Genomic DNA, 23173 nt, shown 5'->3' on the forward strand with positions numbered 1-23173 from the left:
CAATTATTGTTCTGGAATTTAGTTATGGTAAATAGTGCATAAAGTAATCCATTGTCAACTACAGCTGGTAAACATTCTCATTAGAGACACTGGTTGTAATAATATTTGTTTGAATAGAATTTGACATTGTATTGTCATTTTTTAAAAATGATGCTAGGTTATACTCAGCAAGTCCTCTAAGGAGATTATTTACTGATAAGTCTAGAAAACATCTGAGGGGGGAGGGAATGAGACGTTGAAATATTTTGATGAATGTTTATCTTGTTTGGTGGAAAGAAATGTTCATTTCCAAGAGATGCTTTCTTTATTTTCATTTATGAATATAGTAGATTAGTTTCTTTGGAACTCAAGAACATTTTAATGCTTTCTAAGTAAGACTGGTGGTGGGGGTAGGGAGAATGTTGTTGATTCATCCGAGAGTTGGTCTGAAATTTACTTATAAACCCTAGGAGATTTGTCAAGACTTTCTCAAGGGTTAGTGAGAATGACACCATAAATAGCTTGCCCTCATATCTCTGTTTCCCCTAGCTCCCCTACTTGGACTGCAACTGCTTGGATTCATCCTCAATATCAGAAAACTATTTCTATTAATAGCTTCCATCTGGAAATATAACTTCACCACACTGACCAGGGTGAAACTGGAGAAGCTCTCAGATGTCTCCGCAATCCACTAATTAAATCATGGTTCTATTTCCTCCATTTTTATACTTTCTTGTTATAAAAAGTAGAGGAAAGTAAGAGAGTAGGTTGGGTTAGGCTGCAGGGACAATACTAAAACCTCAGTGGCTAAAGATACCAAAATGTATTCCTTGTTCTCTCTCTTCAGCCTCTATGGGTCAGCAGGACATGCTCCTCATTACAGTTGTTGAACCCAAGCTGAGAGAAGCCACCACCTTGAATGCTGCCAGTCACCATGTCAAAAGAAAGAAAAGTGCCCTGGCAGTTTCAAATACGTGTCACTTTTGCTCACAACTCAACAACTAGAACCAGTCCCTTGACTCCAGCAACCAAAAATGGGCCATGAGGGGCAATCCTACTATGTACTGGGAAGGGGAGCCCCAGAAAAAGTTGGCAAATTGCACTGATATTAGAGAAGTAGCATCGGTGAGTGCCTGTTACATACCAGCTCTGTGTCACAGCACTTGTGTTATCTAATTCTCATAACAAGTTTTGATATTAACTTTAATTTTCAAGTGAGAGATTTGAGGCCTATGTCAAGTAATTTGTTCAAGAGTTCCAGCTAATATGTAGATCTCATTTCATTTTCATCCGATTCCAAAATCTGTGCTTTTTCCATTATTTCCTGAAGCCTCATAGTACAACGTTCAGCTGCTCACAGCCTCACAATCTTGGGGTGATCAAGTGAAAGATGGGGTAGGGAATGGAAAGAAGGGTTTATTAAGAAATGATTTTCTCTACAAAACCAAAGGGTCCATATTTCTGTGGCCTCATTAGTATCAGAGGGGACCAACCAAACTAACCTAACCAAGAATCCAAAATGTAACCCCCCAGAACAGAAACAAAAAGTGACTAAAATGAGACTATTCTAAAGGAGACACTAAGCCTGCCAAATGGGTCAGACAGACAGTGTAACCAAATTGAGAGGCAGCGTTATGCTATTTCTGTTCCTCAAAAGTCTTTAAGTGATCCCTTCAGAGTGCCTATTACCCAGGGTGAAGCCCCATTGCTTTCAAGAGTTCTCTTTGTTGTTCCATTATTCTCACTCTTAATCCATAAGATTATTTACAATTTTGGGAAGTTCATTAAAAACATTATGTATATATTTTATATTATTGCTCTGAATATACAAGTTCCGACAGGGATTCACATTTTGACTTGAAGTGTGTACTCAAGGATGCCAGCGAGAAGGTTTCTATCTAGAAGTCTCAAGCAGAGCACAGTTGTATACTATTGACCTGCCACAAAAAGGGATGTAATTTTCAGTACAGAGAGAATGATACTTTAAGCTTTTAGAATAGTTTTTTTCACTGGATCTCATTTCTACTACATAATGGCAAGACAAGTATTCAACCAAAGTTGAAGATGTGGGGCTTCCCTGGTGGCCCAGTGGTCGTGAATCTGCCTGCCAATGCAGGGGACACAGGTTCAATCCTTGGTCTGGGACGATTCCACATGTCTCAGGGCAACTAAGCTCAAGCGCCACAACTACTGAGCCTGTGCTCTAGAGCCTGTGCTCTGCAACAAGAGCAGCCAGTGCAAGGAAAAGGCTGCACACAGCAACAAAGAGGAGTCCTTACTCTCTGCAACTAGAGGAAGCTGTGCAGCAACAAAGACCCAGGGCAGCAAGAAATAGATACATTAAAAAAAAATGTTTTTAAAGTTGAAAACGTGGATGTAATACAGCTAGATTTTTGATTTCTCTAAGTACACACTAAAAAAAAAAAAATCTAAACTTGGAGCTATATAATTTCTCCTCTTGTGAAGACTTATATTTTAAAAATGCTTGTGATGTAATGTTACATGTAAAAGGCAGTCCTTACACGTTTATGGTGCCACTGGTTCTAGACTGCTGGGCAGCCAAATCTCACCAGCTTCAATATACCAACTTGGAGGTGCATGCATGGGTCAATGCCCACCTCACCTCTGATTAGGTCTATTTTAGCAATACGTATGTGAATTATAGATCAGAGATGATTTCCCACCTCCTGCTTGTCAATTTTTCTTTAATATTACTTATATAACACTTTTATGACAAAATGTAATTTAAATTTGAAAAGAACATTTACAATAAAAGTTCAAATACTGCAGATAACACAATTCTATATTACTATTTTTTTAATGGAAATTACTGTGAAGATAGCATATCCAAGACTCAAATAGTACTCTTAAAATAATCAGTAATGCATGGAAGTCAAAACTCAGTTTTAACAGGAATGTCCTAGCATTGAGGGTCAACCCCTCCTTATAACAGCCAAAATTTAAGTCACCTGAATAAACAGAGAGACAAGAAGGAAAGGGCAATCTGAACTCTGCAACCTCTCATATTTAAAAGAAGAAACAGAAGAGGTAATTCCAATTGACCCCTTGTGTTTTATGGGTTTTGCATCTCTGGGAGGGTTAAGATGACAGCCCATTCTAAACACACGTCCATTTACATTAGCAGCTTTTTCTATGGGTGACTTAAGTGCATATTTGAAACATTCCAACAGAGAAACAAAAAAGACATCAAAGAACCAAATAAATCCACACAAACATGGGAATTTGAGAGCCAGTTTATTTGGACTTTATCTCACTCTTATTTGCCCACCACAATCCAAATGAGACCATAAAATGGTACCCAAAAGACCTGCCTTCCATAGTCAAAACAGTATGGATCTGGACTCTCTGGGGAATGCTACAGTGGCTGCTTTGGTTGTATTAGCAAAGGTGACTAGCAGAGGATGTTTGGACAGTTATTTTACTAACATATTTTAAATGAGTCAAATAAGTGTCAAGTTCCTGTCTGAACACTAATTAAGACTGGATACTAAAAATGAGTAAGAACAACTTGAGAGCAGATTTTATACTATGTGGGTGGTTAACCAAAATGGCCATAACTTGAATGGCCCTGAACACCCCAACTTGGGTTGATGATGTAATTCAAGTTAAACAATTACTTTAACTTTTCAGAGGCTGATGGTCCAGGTCTGGCTAGATTCCTTTGTCTTAGCCTAACATTCTGTTTTTAATGACTTTTCCCCTTCTTCTCCTACACTCCTTTCTCCCTTGATGGTATCATTACATATGGAAAATTGCAGATGTTTCGTTTATATAACAGGCAAGATTAATATTTACTTTTAAAAAAAATCTGGAACATGGATAAAATCCATATAACAGCACATACAATACTTCCATTAAAAACTTGGAGGCCATTAACTTTTGAAAGAGCTAAGGAATGTTTTTAGATGGAAAGGAAGAAATGATGAGAATATTTGCTCAGGATGCAGATAACAGTCCCCTGGTACCATTAGCTCAAAAAGAATTAAATGTAACCATGAACAGGGGAAGCTGTGAAGTCAATGGTATTTTTTTTAGGAAGTTCTTACTTTGCACCCTGGCTAGACTGATTTTCTGGCTTTACCCAAGGACCACAGAGATAAAATAATTGGGTAGAAGAGAAGAATCTGAATAAAAGACAAAAGCTGAAATTCTGATGGGTACAACCCAACGAATGCTGTGGAGTTGATGAGAAAGAAACAGATGTTAAACACGTAACTTCTTTAACTGGTGTCTTAACTAGTGACATTACCATTAATCAAAACTGCAAATTTAAGTACTGGTTCTTTAAGGGAAAAAAATCAGAAAGGGGTTCTTTGTCCTTTGTTAACACAAACATAAATATTTGTTCAACAGAGAGAAATGCCCTTCTGTGGTTTTCTCCTTTGCAAGTCAGGGATGACTGGGTAATATTTAGTCAGAAAAACATAATGATTGATGACTGGAAATGTCTTATGTTTTATATTACTGGGAGCAGAAATTTTATGTTTTTGGCTTGTTTCTCTGTATATAGTCACCACTACTAGTCATTGAGTTTCTCACATGTTTTTTGAGATATGTATTATTCTTTCTAGGTTTAATGATGAGCTAGACCTTCCAAATGAACTATTACTTTTCCTTAAAGATTGTCTTTTTCAACATAAAATTTTTTAATTTATAAATCATAAATATCTAGTATTATTGCTGAAAGTCTAGAAAACTTCTTATCCTAGTGATTTAAAAAAATTTGAATGAGACTTGAAAATTCTAATCCAATTCTGAGACTAGAATGAAATACCATGTTGTAAAAAAAAAAAAAAAACAGAAAATTAACAAGTGATGCAGTATTAATTGGAGAAGGCAATGGCACCCCACTCCAGTACTCTTGCCTGGAAAATCCCATGGACGGAGGAGCCTGGTAGGCTACAGTCCATGGGGTCGCTAAGAGTCGGACACGACTGAGCGACTTCACTTTCACTTTTCACTTTCATGCATTGGAGAAGGAAATGGCAACCCACTCCAGTGTTCTTGCCTGGAGAATCCCAGGGACAGGGGAGCCTGGTGGGCTGCCGTCTATGGGGTCACACAGAGTCGGACACGACTGAAGCGACTTAGCAGCAGCAGCAGCAGCAGTATTATTAACTAAAGTACAGATTTTGTTCAAATTTCACAGAAAAAGATAAAATAAAACTCATTATAAAAATGTAAACAATGGAGTATAAATTTTTTTAAGTTTTTAGAGTAAATTGCTGTAAAAACTTTATCCTTCTCTTCTTCATACTCATTTTAGTTGTCTGTTACCATATAAAAAATTATCCCCAAAATGTCATGGCCCAGAACAATAAACATCTATTATCTCACACAGCTTCTGTGGGTCAGTAATCTAAAGTAGCTTAGCTGGGTGGGTCTTGGGTCAGAGTCTTTCACAAGTTGCAGTCATGGTGCCAACAGGGATTGCAGTCATCTGAAAGCTTGATTGGGGCTGAAAGATCTACTAACAAGGTAGGATCCACCCACATCCCTGGCAAGTCAGTGCTGGTTGTTGGCAGGAGGTCTCAGTTCGTTACCACACAGACCTCACCACGGGGTTGCTAGGTGTTTTCACAAGGTGGAAGCCAGTTATGCCCAGGGTGAATGATCCAAAAGACAGAGCAAGGAGGCAACTGAAAATCTTATGTGTCCTAATCTAAAAAGTCACACACAGATACACATTAAGCAAGCCCACAGTCAAGGGGAGGGAAATTGGGCCTCACTTTTTGGAGAGAAGAGTACTGAAATACTTGTAGACATACTTTAAAACCACCATAGTGATCCTATTCTTTAAAGGATCATCACTATTAATATATTTAGTTCAAAACTTTCTGGACCTTTTTCTATGCAAATACAAATTCATATGAGGTACATATGAATATATATATATATTCCATATACATGTTTTACATATATTTATAGTTGTTTACAAAATTCTTAGAAAATGCCATGAACATTATTTTGCAAATTCTTATTCATTAAATAATATGTTAAGGACACCACTTCTCCTGTAACACATAGTTTGTTCTTTTTAATAGCTGTATAGCATTTCATTAGATACTATTTAATCATTTCCCCAAAGATATACATTTAGGTTGCCTACAGTTTTTTGCTACTATGACTATTTACAATAAATATCCTGGTACATAAAACCTTGCCTGCTTATTTAAGTGTTTATATAAGTTACTTATAAATGGAATTGTTGTATCAAAAGATTTCTGCTTTTACTATTATGATAGGTACTATCAAACTGCCCTTCAAAAGTATCTTTTCTGTGCCCAGTTACATTACTCACTCACGCTCTCTGTTTATTGATGATTCCTACTGCCTATGGTACCTGTGGAAAACTTTCTCATCTCTGGTATCTTTTAGCTTTTCTAATATCTAATTTGTCTTTCTCATGAAATATTTCTGAGATTATCTAATTATCTGTCTAATCATTATTATTCCTGTTTGGGCAGATTTGTTTCTCCAGGCCGTATATCTTGGCCCTATAGCTTGGCTGCCCTTGAATGAAGCAATCGCTTCTGGAAAAACTGGCTGTGGGCTGGGGTGGGGATGGGTCAGGAGATACCATTAAACAGGTGGTCTGAGGAAGCACCCAGGCCTACTTTTCTACCATGAGGCTGTGGGTACGGCATGTATTCAGAGGTATGACTAGCCTTTCATAACAATTTTGCCTAAGATGCTCAAACCTGAGAGACTCAATGACCAATTTGAAAAGCAGAAATATTTAGATATCTTCCATCTGTTACAAAGGACTGTTATCAGAATGAAATAAAATATTGCAAATTATAAAGCACTGCATGAAGTAAAACAACTAGCAAAAACTCTAGCATATACTAGATGCTCCATCAACAGGGATGGAACAGGATGCTGTAAAGTGCCCAGTACTAAAATGGTCTACTCAGGCCCACTACTTAGAACCACACCACGAAGTACCACTCAGCCTTAGTCTAGGGCACTGCCAGGCACTGGGGCTGCTGGCAGGACATGCTGACAGTGCATGTCAGAAGAGCCAATAAGTCAGCTGTCAGGCCTGCCCAGAAGGCCTGGGAGCAAGAAATGGGGGACTTTTGGCTGGGGGTGGGGGCTTCAGAATTCTTGAGGGGAGCCTATTCCCTCTTCTCACCAACTTGGGACGAGGAGCAAAGGTACTTCCTCTTTCTGAAGCAAAGGGAGGGAAGTTTCCTGAGTGTATGTGTGTGTGTAACCACATCCATTCCTGCTCCACTGAGTCAGGGACATGTGAGAGTGTCTCTCATGAAGCTGCCAGTACTAGAACCAGCAGAGATCCTGCTGACACCCCGTATGGAAAAAGGGATGAGAAAGGGATGATGGAGCTGAGAAAAAACAGATGGTAGTTTTTTTTTTAAGTTTCTCCTAAAGCTAAAATTTTTAATTAAAAAGACTATTATTTTTCCTTCTTATAACTCCCCTTTTTATGGTAAAATATAGCACACAAACAGAAGAAAAAACATTAAATGTGCCACTTATTGAGTTATCAAGGCAATATCTGTGTAACTATCACTCAGATCAATAAATAAAACATTGTCAGCACCCTAGCAGTCTCCAACTGTGACTCTTCAAAATCAGAAAACTCTCCCTCCCCTAAAAGGTTAACCATGACTTGACCTTTATAATAATCATACTCTTGGTCCTTTTTTAAAAAATTTTTTTCAACTAAGCGTACTTCCCAAAGCACTATACTTTAGTATTGCTTTTTTGGGAAATTGATAGAAATGGAATAATACAGTATGAATATACATCAATTTGTCTATCTATGCTGTTGATGGGCATTTGATTTGTTTCCAGCTATTATTAATGTGCTGCTATAAACATTCTTGTACATGATTCCTGGTGTGTGTGTGCAACACTTCTTTAAGGCATGTACCTAGGAATGTACCTAGGATAGAGTATATGGATTCTCAACTAGACTACAGAGAGTTTTCCAAGTGGATTCCCTGTGTCCATTCCCACCACAGTTTAGGAGAGTTCTCCATGCTCCACACCTAAAATGATCATTCTTTGGAATTCCCTGGTGGTCTAGTGCTTAGAAATCAGCACTTTCACTGCTGTGGGCCCAGGTTCAATCCCTGGTTGGGGAACTAAGATCTCAAAAGCCACATGGTGCAACCAAAATTAGATAAATAAATGAATAATAAAATAAAATGATTATTCTTCATTTTGAGATAGTGTACTTTTGGGTGATAGAGGCCTTTTTAAAAAAAAAAAGATAACAATGATAATGGTAGCTTTAACAGGATACAACTTTTAAGAGGCTTTACATTGTGAAATAAAGATTAAATAGTTTCACTTAGGCCCTATTTTTCCCTCTGAAATCCTACTGGACCATGACATCACAAATGCTAGAAACCATTTTCTCACACAACATGATATAGATTGTCCCTACTTGTTGTTTTAACATGAAAACCACTTGATACATATAGTAGCCAGACCCTAAGATGGCCCTCAGTGAACCTTCTCTCTTGGTACCCATGCGTTTGTGTAGACATTCTACAATGAATAAGGGCTGATTTTGTAACTAATGGAAGTGTCAGTATATAAGTGTCAGTTCAAAAAAGATATTGCAGCTTCAATGTTGGTCCTTTAAGTCAGTCACCATGTTGTGAGGATGCTCAAGCAGCTCTGTGGACAGGCCAGCACCTTAGCAGAGAAAAGACCAATTTACCAATGCCAACTTGCTAAACAAGTAAATAAGCCACCTTGAGCAAACTTCTGTCTCAGTCAAGCCTTCAGATCATTTAGCCCTCCAGCTTTTCTGTTTTCCAGCTAGACCCCAGAAATCATAAAGTAGAGACAAACCATTCCTCTGTGCCCTGTCTGAATCCCTGATCCACAGAAACCATGAGATAATACATGATTATTGTTTTAAGTCACCAAATTTGGGGATGATTTGTTAGAAAAGAGATAATTAACAGAACACTCATGACCATCTAGAAAGTATCCTTGGCCAAAAACCTGCATCTGATAATGCCTCTGTATTTAAACACAAGTTTAAAAGAAGTAGAAGTGGCAAAGCACTATGTTGAATAAGTGTGCAGAGGGAGATGCAATTAGCAAAATCCAGAAAATAGGAAATTCTACAGCATAAATGATCCCATTTCTTCAGCTAGTAAGTTGAAAAAAAATAGAAAGTAAAAAGATGAGAAAGGGAATCTATAAATTAAAAGAGACTTATAAGCTTTGATCAGGGAAGGCAATGGCAACTCACTCCAATACTCTTGCCTGGAAAATCCCATGGACAGAAGAGTCTGGTAGGCTGCAGTCCATGGCGTTGCACAGAGTCGGACACGACTGAAGCGACTTGCAGCAGCAGCAGCATAAGCTTTGATAGATTATATTACTCCCAGTATTTGCTGCCCTCTCCTGTGAGAGAGTTATTCTTCCCTTCTCCCCCTCTGACATCAGCTTTGGCCATGTGATTTTCTTTGATAAATGAAATGTGAGCAGATGTGATGGTTGCTACTTCTGAGCAGAAGTTTTAAAAGTCATTGTGTTTTGACCATTTCTCATTTCCATCTGCTAGGAAGTGGGTGTATCCCAAATAGGGACTGTTTCTTCAGCTTCTGGCCAAGAGTGAAGAGGATACAGAGCTGACTAACAACGGAAATTCACGTAAGCAGGAAAGAAATCCAACCTGTCATAAGCCATTGTGATTTTTGAGTTGTTTGCCACCATAGCATAACCTTAATGTAATCTGATTTATGCAAGAAATGTTTCCATCAAATAAACCTAAAAGATAAACCTTGTTAGGATACCAGTTTATGACACCACTGTAGAAATTTGAGTATAGACTAGATATTTAATGATAATTAAGAATTACTGTTTATTTTTTAGGTGTGTTGATAATACTACAGTTATGTTTAAAACAACAAGAAGAGTTCTTTTATTTGGTACACACAGTCCAGAAGGAAGAGAAGGTAGGTGGGGGTACAGCTTAGTCATGAGTTGGTAATTGTTGAACTGGGTGGTGAGTATATGCATTTATCATATTATTCTTTCTACTTTAATTAATGTTTGGAAATTTCCATAATAAAAAGTTTAAAAAAATTGTCTATGGACTTGAGTCCCAGAATTGTCCCTTCACTCCCCGAAGAGTACAGAAAATATGGGTGCTGAGAAGATAGAGCTCATCAATTAAGTTTGGTGAGAAAATAAGGAAGGTGTTTGGAGTGGGTTTCACCCTGGTGGCTCAGACAGTAAAGAGTCTGCCTGCAGTGTGGGAGACCAGGGTTCAATCCCTGGGTTGGGAAGATCCCCTGGAGAAGGAAATGGCAACCCACTCCAGTAATACTGCCTGAAAATCTCATGGATGGAGGAGCCTGGCAGGCTGCAGTCCATGGGGTCACAAAGAGTTGGACACAACTGAACGACTTCACTTTCTTCTTTCACTTCTTTCAGGAAGAAGACATCAAAACTGATTTTCAGTGACCGCATTATATCAGGTGAAAGCACTTCCCAGGTGGCACTAGTGGTAAAGAATCCACCTGTCAATGCAGGAGACATAAGAGACTCGGGTTCAATCCCTGGGTGGGGAAGATCTCCTGGAGAAGGAACTGGCAACCCTCTCCAGTATTCTTGCCTGGAGACTCCCGTGGACATAAGAGCCTGGTGAGCTATAGTCCATAGCGTCCCAAAGAGTTAGACAAGACTAAAGTGACTTAGGATGGATGGGATGAAAGCACTATTAGGGTAAGATTTAGAGCACTGGGAAGGGTGGGGGCTCTGAAGCTATTAGCTTCCACCACAAGTATGAGAGGGAACGGGTGTGACTTAAGTAGAACTTTCATCTCTTCTCTATTAGCTAAAATCAAACTTCATATCTGTCTTACCAATTAATGCACCTGATGTATTCTTTATCTGTGTTCTGGGCATTAAAGTAATGTTTAGAGCTAGGAGATGGATTGGTGGCTTACTCTATCGGCTCCACTCAACTTGGAATCACATTACTTCCAGGAACACTGCCTTGCCTTTAAGTTAATGACAGATTGTTTTCTATTGTTCCCCTGGTCTCCTACAAAGTGCTCTAATTCACTCTTTTTTTTTTTTTTCTAATTCACTCTCAGTGAGGCTCCAGACTGCATTTCCACAATTTGTACTGCAAGGATAGGATTTCCTGTAAGTGGAGCAGACAAAGTAGCTGAGCTTGAGCCATCTTGTCAGTTTCACATTCAAGAGCATGTGAGACAATAGGACCACTTGGGCTGAGGGAGAGCAGAGGCTGAGTTTGAGGCAGATTCTCTGTCAGGAGGCTGTGGGCTGGGACATGTGACTCAGGGAAAGCCAACACCGGCAACTCGAGAGGGGAAAGAAAATCTGTTGGCGTTACAGAAGCAGCAGCAGCCTCAGTGGTAGCACCTACTTCCACCACCACCTTCCGCACTCCCTACTGCCAGCCCCATCCAAAGGAGCCAAGCAAGGAGATTCTCATTCCATCCTCCAGACCTAGGGTGCTCTTGTCTGGGAAAGAGGCAGAAGATGTGGGTATGATAGTAGACACATCTCCTATCCTCATTCCCACTACGTGGACATTGAAGTTTTATATTGTTTTGGTTTTCAGATTAAAGTTTGGAAATGAATAGGGCTGAGCATTAGAGATGAGACTGGGAGGTTATGGAATTAGATGGAGACATCGTAAAGATAAGAGGGTTCACTGACCTGAATAAAGAGGGATTCTGCCAGACGGGGCTGGGGACAGTTAAACAGTTTCGTGTTTACACCTCCATGAATTGCTATGCCTTAATAATCATAACCTAGACAGCATATTAAAAAACAGAGACATTACTTTGCTGACAAAGTTCTGTCTAGTCAAAGCTATGGTTTTTCTAGTAGTCGTGTATGGATGTGAGGGTTGGGCCGTAAAAAGAAAGCTGAGTGCTGAAGAGTTGATGCTTTTGAACTGTGGTGGTGGAGAAGACTCTTGAGAGTCTCTTGAACTGCAAGGAGATCAAACCAGTCAATCCTAAAGGAAATCAGTCCTAAATATTCATTGGAAGGACTGATGCTGAAGCTGAAGCTCCAATATGTTGGCCACCTGATGCAAAGAACTGACTCGTTGGAAAAGACCTTGATGCCGGGAAAGATTGAAGGCAGGAGAAGGGGACGACAGAGGATGAGATGGTTGGATGGCATCACCGATTTGATCGACATGAGTTTGAGCAAGCTCCAGGAGTTGGTGAAGGACAGGGAAGCCTGGCGTGCTGCAGTCCATGGGGTCGCAAAGAGTCAGACATGACTGAGCGACTGAACTGACTGAATAATCATAAGGTTCCTTCATTCCCACTAACACAACAACAAAAAGCAAAACAATTTTTGGTTCAGGTTTTTAGTGATATACCAGCGACTTCCAAGTAGACAAAGCTTGTCTTCAGCAATTGGCCTTCTTAATCTTCCTTCCTTCTGCCTTCTCTCCCTTATCCTGCAAAAAATCTGTGCCCTCCTGCTGCCCTCTGTGCGATTAGTGAGAGACAAATATATGTACCATCAAAGATACTAAAAAGAAATAGCTTTATTTTCTTCTAATATTTTTGCCTACCATGACCTACTTTTGGTTCAGTGTCAAAAGCAAAGGGGTGAGGTGTGCCATAAATAAACATGTCAGTGAATTCTGTCCCACCATATTGACTGCATGACTTTTGTACTGTAAATCAAAGTTGTTTTCTACAGATAGCAAGAGTTAAAAAGATCTTCTATGTTAATACATTGATATTTAAGTTCTGAAATTCCATTTGCTTCATCAAAAATCTATTTCTTTGAAAACTATTTCCCACTGATAATCCTGGAATTAAGGAGATCTAGTTAGTGCCTGAGTCACATGAAGAATCACTTCCAACCCACCCACGCAGCTGAAAACACATTTTTTTGGTGATTATCAAGTCAGGAACTGTGAAGGTTCCTTGCAAAGGGAGCATTTATCAGCTGATGTTATTTTAATTATTCGTTTTTAATGAGGGATCTATGAACATCTTCAAAAATCACTGCTGTCACCTAATAAAAAAAAACCATGTTTTTTTGTCTGAGAGTTCTACTGACATTAGGTGATTATTATCATAATTGAAATACTTCAGCATAGGAAGATAAGTGCACTTTAAAAAATAGTTTTAATATTCACCCTGTGCATGCATGCTCAGTCGTGTCTCTTTGCGACCCCATGGACTGTAGCCCGCCAGGCTCCTCTGTCCATGGGATTTCTCAGGCTGGAGTACTGGAGTGGGTTACCATTTCCTTCTCCAGGGGATCTTCCCAAACCAGGGATCCAAACCTCATCTTCTGTGTCTCCTGCCTTGGCTGGTAGATTCTTTACCACTGCACCACCTAGGAAGTATAAGTTGTTAATGAATACTTTGAAGTGCTCTAATGGGGAATATGGGTTTCCCTTATTCTTTAGCCTAAGAGGTGCTAGAAATAGCATAACAATTTATTGGTGACACGGATGATTACTGAGGGATGTGTGATGCACGGGCATCTTACCCTTAAATGAATGGGGCATCAGCTTTGTGTGAGACCAGAATGGTGCTCTAGGCCTGGGTGTTTGTTTAGTCCCATGCTTGCTACTTAGTGTAGGATTCTGTCATCTGATCTGATGAGAACCATGGCTGGATCTGGTTCTACAACATCATGACATCTGGTTCAGTTTTCTCAAGGGGTTCTGGTCAGGAGCTTTGAGCTCATGGACACCAGACTCTAAGGGGACAAATTGGCAGAGGCCCCACCAAGACACTGACAACTGTACACCAAAGTGGCTTAAGCCAGTTAACAACATTTGGTCCACAAATAGTTCTCATTAATGAGATGTATCTAATGAGATCTGTGTATAATGACGAAGACTTGAGGAAGTTTCATAGAGAGAAATGTGACTTTGTCTGTATAATAACAATATCAAAAAATTATAAAGGGCTTACTGTGTGTTAGGCACTGTTCTAAACTCTCTCTATACACACGTACACACACACGTATTCAATTAGTACTTGTCACATCTCTATGAAGAGATACTATTATCATATTGTTAACCCCATTTTACTGGCAAGCAAACTGAGGCACAAAGGAAGACTTGTCCTAGATGATATAGGCCAACTGAATGAGGAAGCCGTGATGTGAACACAGCCAGTCTAACTCCAGAATCTAGGCGCATATTGGTATAGACACTGAAAAACAGTGGTTGGTATGTAACTAGGAGTCATAGGAGTTTATGGAATTAAAGAAAACTGACTTGCTGTACAAGCCCAGGGGAAAACTAAGGAATTCTGAGGTTTACCTTGGCTTGAGAAAAGGTCCTTACCAACAGGAGATTTTTCTGTCAGGCATCATTTGGGTAGCAGGGTTTCTGTAATGAACTAAAAATAAAGACCTGTCACTTGGTTGATGATGTGTATAACGGTTTTTCTAGACCCAACAGGACTGATGAGTATTAGAAGACTTTGATGAGAAAGGCAGGCAGCAGACAATCTGTTTCTCTTTCCTGTATCTGGCTTCCTTCCTTTTATATCTCCCTATATCATTCTATATCAGAACAACCACTCACACGTGTGATACTACTTATCTATGTCACAGCAAACATTCCTTTATGAAGACATATATTCCTCTGTTCCTTGAAGTCCCTCAGCCAGGGCAAGAGTTGGGATAATATGATTACTAGTCCAGCTATTTGGTGAACTCTTTACCTGAAGCTATAAATCTGATAAGTGCATCTTGCTATTGCAAATTCCACTATGGACATGATTCTTAGAGAGACCAAAAACCCACCACCCACAGCCAGCATCCTGTGGATGTCTGTGGTTGGTTTACTCATCCTAATTCCTGTGATATCATATTACCCATGTTGGGAGGTACACTTAGTGCCTTCTTCCATTTCCTGTCACCAAGGCAACCTGGTGTGCATCCCCCACAGTGCTCCTTTCCTCAGCCGTTTTCTGCATGTACTCAGGATGCTGGTCAACCACTCACTCAACTGCATCACATAGGACTGCAGGAAACTGAGCACAACTGACTAACATAATGGCTCTGTAGGCTTCCAGATTCCCAAACTTTTCAAAGTTCTAGGATTTTTAGTGTTTTCATAGTTGTTACTTACTTGATAAGTTGCCAATTCTTTAAAAAATAATCCCCAACATTTGCATATATCAGATTCAGTTCAGTTCAGTCACTCAGTCATGTCCAACTTTTGCTACCCCATGAACCGCAGCACACCAGGCCTCCTTGGCCATCACCAACTCCTGGAGTCCACCCAAACCCATGTCCATTGAGTTGGTGATGCCATCCAACCATCTCATCCTCTGTCATCCCCTTCTCCTCCCAGCCCCAATCTTTCCCAGCATCAGGGTCTTTTCACATGAGTCAGCTCTTCACATCAGGTGGCCAAAGTATTGGAGTTTCTGCTTCAACATCAGTCCTTCCAATGAACACCCAGGACTGATCTCCTTTAGGATGGACTGGTTGGATCTCCTTGCAGTCCAAGGGACTCTCAAGAGTCTTCTCCAACACCACAGTTCAAAAGCATCAATTCTTCGGCACTCAGCTTTCTTTATAGTCCAACTCTCACATCCATACACGACCACTGGAAAAAACATAGCCTTGACTAGACGGACATTTGTTGACAAAGTAATGTCTCTGCTTTTTAATATGCTGTCTAGGTTGCTCATAACTTTCCTTCCAAGGAGTAAGCGTCTTTTAATTTCATGGCTGCAGTCACCATCAGCAGTGATTTTGGAGCCCCCCAAAATAAAGTCAGCCACTGTTTCCACTGTTTCACCATCTACTTGCCATGAAGTGATGGGACCAGATGCCATGATCTTAGTTTTCTGAATGTTGAGCTTTAAGCCAACTTTTTCACTCTCCTCTCTCACCCTCATCAAGAGGCTCTTTAGTTCTTCTCCACTTTGTGCCATAACAGTGGTGTCATCTGCATATCTGATGTTATTGATATTTCTCCCAGAAATCTTGATTCTAGCTTGTGCTTTCTCCAGCCCAGCGTTTCTCATGATGTACTCTGCATATAAGTTAAATAAGCAGGGTGACAATATACAGCCTTAATGTCCTCCTTTCCCTATTTGGAACCAGTCTGTTGTTCCATGTCCGGTTCTAACTGTTGCTTCCTGACCTGCATACAGGTTTCTCAAGAGGCAGGTCAGGGGGTCTGGTATTCCCATCTCTTAAAGAATTTCCCACAGTTTATTGTGATCCACACAGTCAAAGGATTTGGCATAGTCAATAAAGCAGAAATAGATGTTTTTCTGGAACTTTCTTGGTTTTTTGATGATCCAGAGGATGTTGGCAATTTGATCTCTGGTTCCTCTGCCTTTTCTAAAACCAGCTTGAATATCTGGAAGTTCACGGTTCACATATTGCTGAAGCCTGGCTTGGAGAATTTTGAGCATTACTTTACTAGCGTGTGAGATGAGTGCAATTGTGCAGTAGTTTGAGCATTCTTTGGGATTTCCTTTCTTTGGGATTGGAATGAAAACTGACCTTTTCCAGTCTTGTGGCCACTGCTGAGTTTTCCAAATTTGCTGACATATTGAGTGTAGCACTTTCATAACATCATATAACAGATTACTTTTATGTAAAAATATGATAATTGATTAAGGTATTAATCCAACTTCATAGACTTGGTCAACTTCAGCTTCTTTGGCATCAGTGGTTGGGGTAGAGCTTTGTCAAGAGAACACACTGGTCATAGCAAACACCCTTCTTCAACAACCCAAGGGACGAGTTTACACATGAACTTCACTATATGGTCAACAACGAAATCAGATTGATTATATTCTTTGAAACCAAAGATGGAGAAAATCTATACAGTCAGTAAAAACAAAAACTGGAGCTGACTTTGGCTCAGATCATGAGCTCCTTATTACAAAATTCAGGCTTAACTTGAAGAAATAGGAAAAACCAGTAGGCCATTCAGGTATGGTCTAAATCAAATATCTTATGATTATACAGTGGAGGTGATGGATGAATAGATTCAAGAGATTAGATCTGGTAGATAAAATATCTGAAGAACTATGGACAGAGGCTCGTAACATTGTACAGGAGGCAGGGACCAAAAACATCCCAAAGAAAAAGAAGTGCAAGAAGGCAAAGTGGTTGTCTGAAGTGTCTTTACAAATAACAGAGAAAAGAAGAGAAGCGAAAGGCAAGGGAGAAAAGGAAAGATATACCCAACTGAATGCAGAATTTCAGACAATAGCAAGGAGAGATGAGAAGGCCTTCTTAAATGAAAAGTGCAAAGAAATAGAAGAAAACTATAGAATGAGAAAGACTAGAGATTTCTTCAAGAAAATTGGAGCTATCAAGGGAAGATTTCATGCAAGGACAGGCATGATAAAGGACAGAAATGGTAAGGACCTAAAAGAAGCAGAAGAGATTAAGAAGAAGTAGCAAGAATACATAAAAGAACTATACAAAAAAGGTCTTAATGACCCAGGTAACCATGATGGCATTCACCTAGAGCCAGACATCCTGGAATGTGAAGTGAAGTGGACTTTAGGAAGCATTACTACAAACAATGCTTGAGGGCTTCCCTGATAGCTCAGTTGGTAAAGAATCCGCCTGCAACACAGGAGACTCCAGTTCGATTGCTGGGTCGAGAAGATCCCATGGAGAAGGGATGGGCTACCTACTCCAATATTCTTGGTCTTCCCTTGTGGCTCAGCTGGTAAAGAATCCACCTGCAGTGCAAGAGACCTGGGTTTGGAAGATCCCCTGGAGAAAAGGCTGCGCACTCCAGTATTCTGGCCTGGAGAATTCCATGAACTCTATAGTCCATGGGGTTGCAAATAGTTGGACACGACTGAGCAACTTTCACTTTCACTACAAACAAAGCTAGTGGAGGTGACGGAATTTCAGCTAAGCTATTTCAAATCCCCAAAGATGATGCTGTTAAAGTGATACACTCAATGTGTCAGCAAATTTGGAAAACTCAGCAGTGGTCACAGGACTGGAAAAAGTCAGTTTTCATCCCAGTCCCAAAGAAGGGTCACACGAAAGAATGTTAAAACTACCATACAGTTGTGCTCATTTCACAAGCTAGCAAGGCTATGCTCAAAATCCTTCAAGCTAGGCTTTAGCAGTACATGAACCAAGAACTTGCAAATGTAGAAGCCAGGTTTTGAAAAGGCAGAGGAATGAGAGATTAAATTGCCAACATTTGTTGGATCACAGAGAAAGCAAGGGAGTTCCAGATAAACATCTGTTTCATTGACTATGCTAAAGCCTTTGACTGTGTGGATTACAACAAACTGTGGAAAATTCTTAAAGAGATGGAGGTAACAGACTACCTTACCTGTCTCCTGAGAAACTTGTATGCAGGTCAAAAAGCTACAGTTAGAACAGACATGGAACAATGAATTGGTTCAAAATTGGGAAAGGAGTACGTCAAGGCTGTGTATTGTCACCCTGCTTATTTAACTTAGATGCAGAGTACATGTGAAATGCTGGGCTGGATGAAGCACAGGGTGGAATCAAAATTACCAGAGGAAATATCAACAACCTCAGATATGTAGATATTACCACTCTAATGACAGATAAAGGAACTGAAGAGCCTCTTGATGAGGGTGAGAGAGGAGAATGGAAAAGCTGGCTTGAAACTCAACATTCAAAAAATGAAGATCATGGCATGCAGTCCCATTAAGGAAGGAAAGAAGGGAAGGGAAGTCGCTCAGTCGTGTCCGACTCTTTGCGACCCCGTGGACTGTAGCCTACCAGGCTCCTCTGTCCATGGGATTCTCCAGGCAAGAATACTGGAGTGGTTTGCCATTTCCTTCTCCAGGGGATCTTCCCGACCCAGGGATCGAACCCAGGTCTCCCGCATTGCAGGCAGACGCTTTAACCTCTGAGCCACCAGGGAAGTCCTGTTAACTTCATGGCAAATAGATGGGAAAAAGTAGAAGCAGGGACAGATTTTATTTTCTTGGGCTCCAAAATCAATTCAGACTGTGGCTGCAGCCATGTAATTAATAGATGCTTGCTCCTTGGAAGGAAAGTCACAACAAACCTAGACAGCATATTAAAAAGCAGAGATATCACTTTGCCAACAAAGGTCCGTATAGTTAAAGCTATGGTTTTTCCAGAAGTCATGTATGGATGTGAGAGTTGAACCATAAAGAAGGGTGAGCACTGAAGAATTGATGCTTTCAAATTGTGGTCCTGGAGAAGACTCTTGAGAGTCCCTTGGACCACAAGGAGATCAAACCAGTCAATCCTACAGAAAATCAATCTTGAATATTCATTGCAAATACTGACACTGAAGCTGAAGCTCCAATACTTTGGCCACTGGATGTGAAGAGCTGGCTCATTGGATAAGACTGGTGGCAGAAGACGAGATGGTTAGATAGCATCACTGACTCAATGGACATGAATTTGAGCAAACTCCGGGAGATAGTGAAGAACAGAGGAGCCTGGCATGCTGCAGTCCATAGGATTACAACGAGTCCAGACAGGACTTAGTGACTGAATAACAACAACAACAACAAATTCATCCAACTTGAGTTGAATACTTAGAACCCAATGTTGCAAACTCAAGAGGAGTAAGATACAGACCCTGCTAATGTGTTGGAGTTGTTTTTGTTGCAGGCGATAGGAATCCAACTTAAACTAGCTTAAATAAAAAAGGGAATATATTGACCCATGTAACTAAAAAGTCTGTGTTAATTTCAGGCCTGACTGGATCAAGGGAGCTCAAATTATTTCATCAGGACTCTTTTTTTCTCTATTCATCTCCACTCATTTTTCCCTCTCTTTGTGAGTTGGCCTCATTTTTTCTTACTAAAGATAGCTTCCTTCAATTTGACCTGGACAAATGGCCTTTAGAAACTCCAGCTAAGATCATTCTTAGATCTCAAAATAGCAGAATAGAGACCCTCTCTTCCTTAGAATCTGTATATCAAAAGTCAAGGAAGATTCTGATTATCTCTAGCTGGTCACACGCCCACTTAACTGACCACTCTGACCAGAGCAATGGAATATCAAATTGGCCAGGCTTAGGTTATATGCTTCCCCCTCAGATGAAGAAGGTTCCACCTGGTTGTATAACATGAAATGTGTTTCCTGCAAAGAGTGATGGATAGACAAAAGAAAAAAATAGATTTTCTCTGTGGTAGCCAAGCCTCAAAGATGACCCCAAATGATCCTTACTTATATCCGTGCATAATTTTCTACACTGTATTATGGTGGTCTTGTGTGATCAATAGAATCCTATAGAAGTGATGGTGGGTGACCTTCAAGGCTAGGTCATAAAAGAAATGGTAGTCTTATTCTTGCTCTCAGAATGCCTGCTCTGAAGAAAGGCAGCCACCATGTTGTAAGGATGCCTAAGCAGCTGTATGAAAAGATCCACGTAAAGAGTAACAGAGGCCCTCTGCCAACAGCTGATACCGATTTGCTGGCCACTTAAGTTTGCCATCTGGAAAGTGGATTTTTCAGCCCCAGTCAAACCTCCAGGTGACTACAGCCCTACCCAACACCTTGACTACTTCATGAGAGATTCAAGCCTGAGCCATCCAAGCCACTTCTGAATCCTTGAACTGCAGATGTTGTAAGGCCTGTGAGGTAGAAAATGTTTATTGTAGTTTTAAACATTAAGTTTTGAGGAAATTTGTTACTCAGGAATAGATAGCAAATACGTGCACTATACTTGCTCTCAAGTATCTCATTGCCCAGCCTAAAGTCATAGACAATTAAATGACTCATTTGTGAGTGGGAAAGACAGAGGAGATAGAAAAGCCTCTGGTTGGATGGTGTCATCAAATCAATGGACAGGAGTTTGAGCAAGCTCTAGAAGATAGTGAAGGACTGGGAAGCCTGGTGTGCTGCAGTCCATGAAGTAGCAAAGAGTCAGACACAACTGAGTGACTGAACAACAACAGCAACTGTGAAATCTGACAGAGGAGGCCACATCTGAGCTGTGCTTCAAGGATGAATGTGAGAAGGAATGGAAACCCAGGCAAAGGGAATAGCACAAACAAAGGCCCTGGGACTTTAAAGTGAAAAATGCAAATAGAATAGTGTCGTTTCAGTTAAGGTCATGGCTCATCAGAATCATGAGAAGGGATTAAAAAATAGACAGATACTCAAGCCCAAGCCATAGAGAATCTGATGATTAGGAAGCACTGGTTTCGGTTTCCAAAGTTGTTTTTGGTCCTCGGTTGGTTGGTTAGCTGGTTGCTGTGGAGGGGTGAGTCTGCAGAAATGTTTCTCAGTAGAATTTCTGGACCTCTCACAATAGAAAGCAGGAAACAGGCTCTTGGCCCAAACCAACAGTAATGAAATAGAATATTTGTGATGGGGTAGAGTGGGGTCCAGGGATCTGCACATTAACAAGCACTTTAGAAATTTTATGCAAAGTAGTACAACTTTAAGAAATGTGTAAATTACTGAAAACTCAAAAAATAATTGTTTTACGGAAATAAGAAGAGTTTCAAGAAAGAGGTGGTAAATTCAAAACTGGATTTATATTCATGCTATAATGATGTGAAAAATATTTAAAAAGACTAGCAGGAAATATATCAAAATGACCTTGGATGTATTATGGTGGTAACATTGTAGATGATGGGCTTGCGTGTGTATGTGTGTGTCTGTGTGTGTGTAGTACAGGTACACTATTTCCATAGTTTAAACAGTGATTTTTCAGAAAGTTTAAGAAGCTGTGTTAATGATGTGGCAAAATCAAGCTGGACAAGGGCTGAAAAGAGGTCACTGGCTTTGGCAAGTGGGAGGCCACTGGAGACCTTTGGATGAGGGAGTGGAAGCCAGATTACAATGGCTGGATTCAGAGAATGGGAAGGAAGTGCAGGAGGGAGCCAGTACAGATCACTAGTTCAAGAAGTTTGGCAGCAAAGTCAAAATTTAAAATCAAATTGTTCTTTTTTTGAACTGATTATAAAAGTAATACTTGTTTATTATTAAAAAAAAAAAACTGGGTAATATAGAACATTAAGAACAAAGTAATAGTCACCCATAATCCTACCTACCGTCCAGTGCCAAACCATGCTAAGAGTTTGGTATATTTACCGTATGAACTTTTCTCTTTCGTGGCAGTGATTTGAGATAGAAGGAATCATCCACATTATTCTCAGATGAGGAAACCAAGGCTCAGAAAGTGACTTTGCTGAGGCACAAAGAGTTCATAACAAACTGTTTGGTACCCATAGTGCTTTGGCTTGAGTTTCCTGGTTGCTTTGCCCCGACCCTGCAGGAGAATTGACCAGTCAGCCTTTTTCTTGTGCCGTATTGTGTCCTGAAGCGGTATTTCAGCAGCAGTGCCTCTAAAATTTCACTGCACCTATGGATTTATACACTTAAATCACTCACTAGGCCTGTCCTCTTCGACAGTAGAGCCTGGGTCACCTTCATCTCAGGGTTCTCAAACCCTAGCACAGCATTTGACAGCATCGCTTCACAACACATGTTTCTAGAATGATGGGTGAAGCTTTGGTATAGCAACTAATGCAGCTTTCAGTCCCAGTATTTCCTGTTTCTCTGTAACATCTACCTCATTCTGGCAGTAGTGAGAGTGTTTTATGCACAGATTGCCTCGGGGTAAGAATAATATAGTAGAACCAGAGTCAAATTCTTGGCTTTTGACTTGCAAATACTCAGGTGGGGTATAAACAGCAGTTTTGGAAGACAGACCCGAAAAGCTGTATTACCTACTCCCTGACCAAATGCGGTCTAATTGGCAGGAGAAAGGAAAGCTGAGGAAAAGTAAACAAGTGAGATAGCAGTGAGTATTCCTATGAAAGGGGCGTAGGCTATCTCCTACCCTACTGAACCCCATTCCAGAATAGCTTGTGAAGTAGGTAAATCACCAGAATTCCCCTACCTTGATGTGGCAAAGGAGAGGAAATGGCATAGTGGGAAAGAAATGGCCTCACGGAAAACTTCACTGTCCAATAGAAATGTAATTTGAGCTACACATGTAATTTTGAGTGCTCTAATAAGTGGGCTTCCCTGGTGGCTCAGGCGGTAAAGAATCCACCTGACAATGTAGGAGACCCAGGTTTGATCCCTGGGTTGGGAAGATTGCCTGGAGAAGGGAATGGCTATCCACTTTTCCAGTAGTCATGTATGGATGTGAAAGTTGGACCATAAAGAAGGCTGAGTGCCGAAGAATTGATCCTTTTCAACTGTGGTGTTGGAGAAGACTCTTGAG

The 23173-nt window shown here is 40.3% G+C and overlaps 2 protein-coding genes across 5 annotated transcripts in view; both read right to left on the minus strand.

Annotated features, from left to right (window-relative positions):
• TANC1 (tetratricopeptide repeat, ankyrin repeat and coiled-coil containing 1) overlaps nucleotides 1–23173 on the minus strand; it is a 327768-nt gene that overhangs the window by 261751 nt on the left and 42844 nt on the right. For 2 of the 4 annotated variants that reach the window (XM_081582801.1, XM_081582799.1), the window contains exon 3: nucleotides 14285–14363. The exons of the other annotated variants lie outside the window; for them this stretch is intronic. The gene's annotated coding sequence lies outside the window, so the exon portion shown is untranslated. The remainder of the gene's footprint in view (nucleotides 1–14284; nucleotides 14364–23173) is intronic. 4 annotated transcript variants of the gene reach the window in all.
• DAPL1 (death associated protein like 1) overlaps nucleotides 13292–23173 on the minus strand; it is an 88347-nt gene continuing 78465 nt past the window's right edge. Inside the window, exons 6-7 of the transcript XR_014080269.1 lie at nucleotides 14309–14363; nucleotides 13292–13344 (exon numbers count right to left, since the gene is read on the minus strand). The gene's annotated coding sequence lies outside the window, so the exon portion shown is untranslated. The remainder of the gene's footprint in view (nucleotides 13345–14308; nucleotides 14364–23173) is intronic.

This window comes from Giraffa tippelskirchi, chromosome 3 (genome assembly GCF_054371585.1).
Source record: "Giraffa tippelskirchi isolate mGirTip1 chromosome 3, T2T-mGirTip1v1.2.pri, whole genome shotgun sequence".
In the NCBI taxonomy this organism is placed as follows: Eukaryota; Metazoa; Chordata; class Mammalia; order Artiodactyla; family Giraffidae; genus Giraffa; species Giraffa tippelskirchi.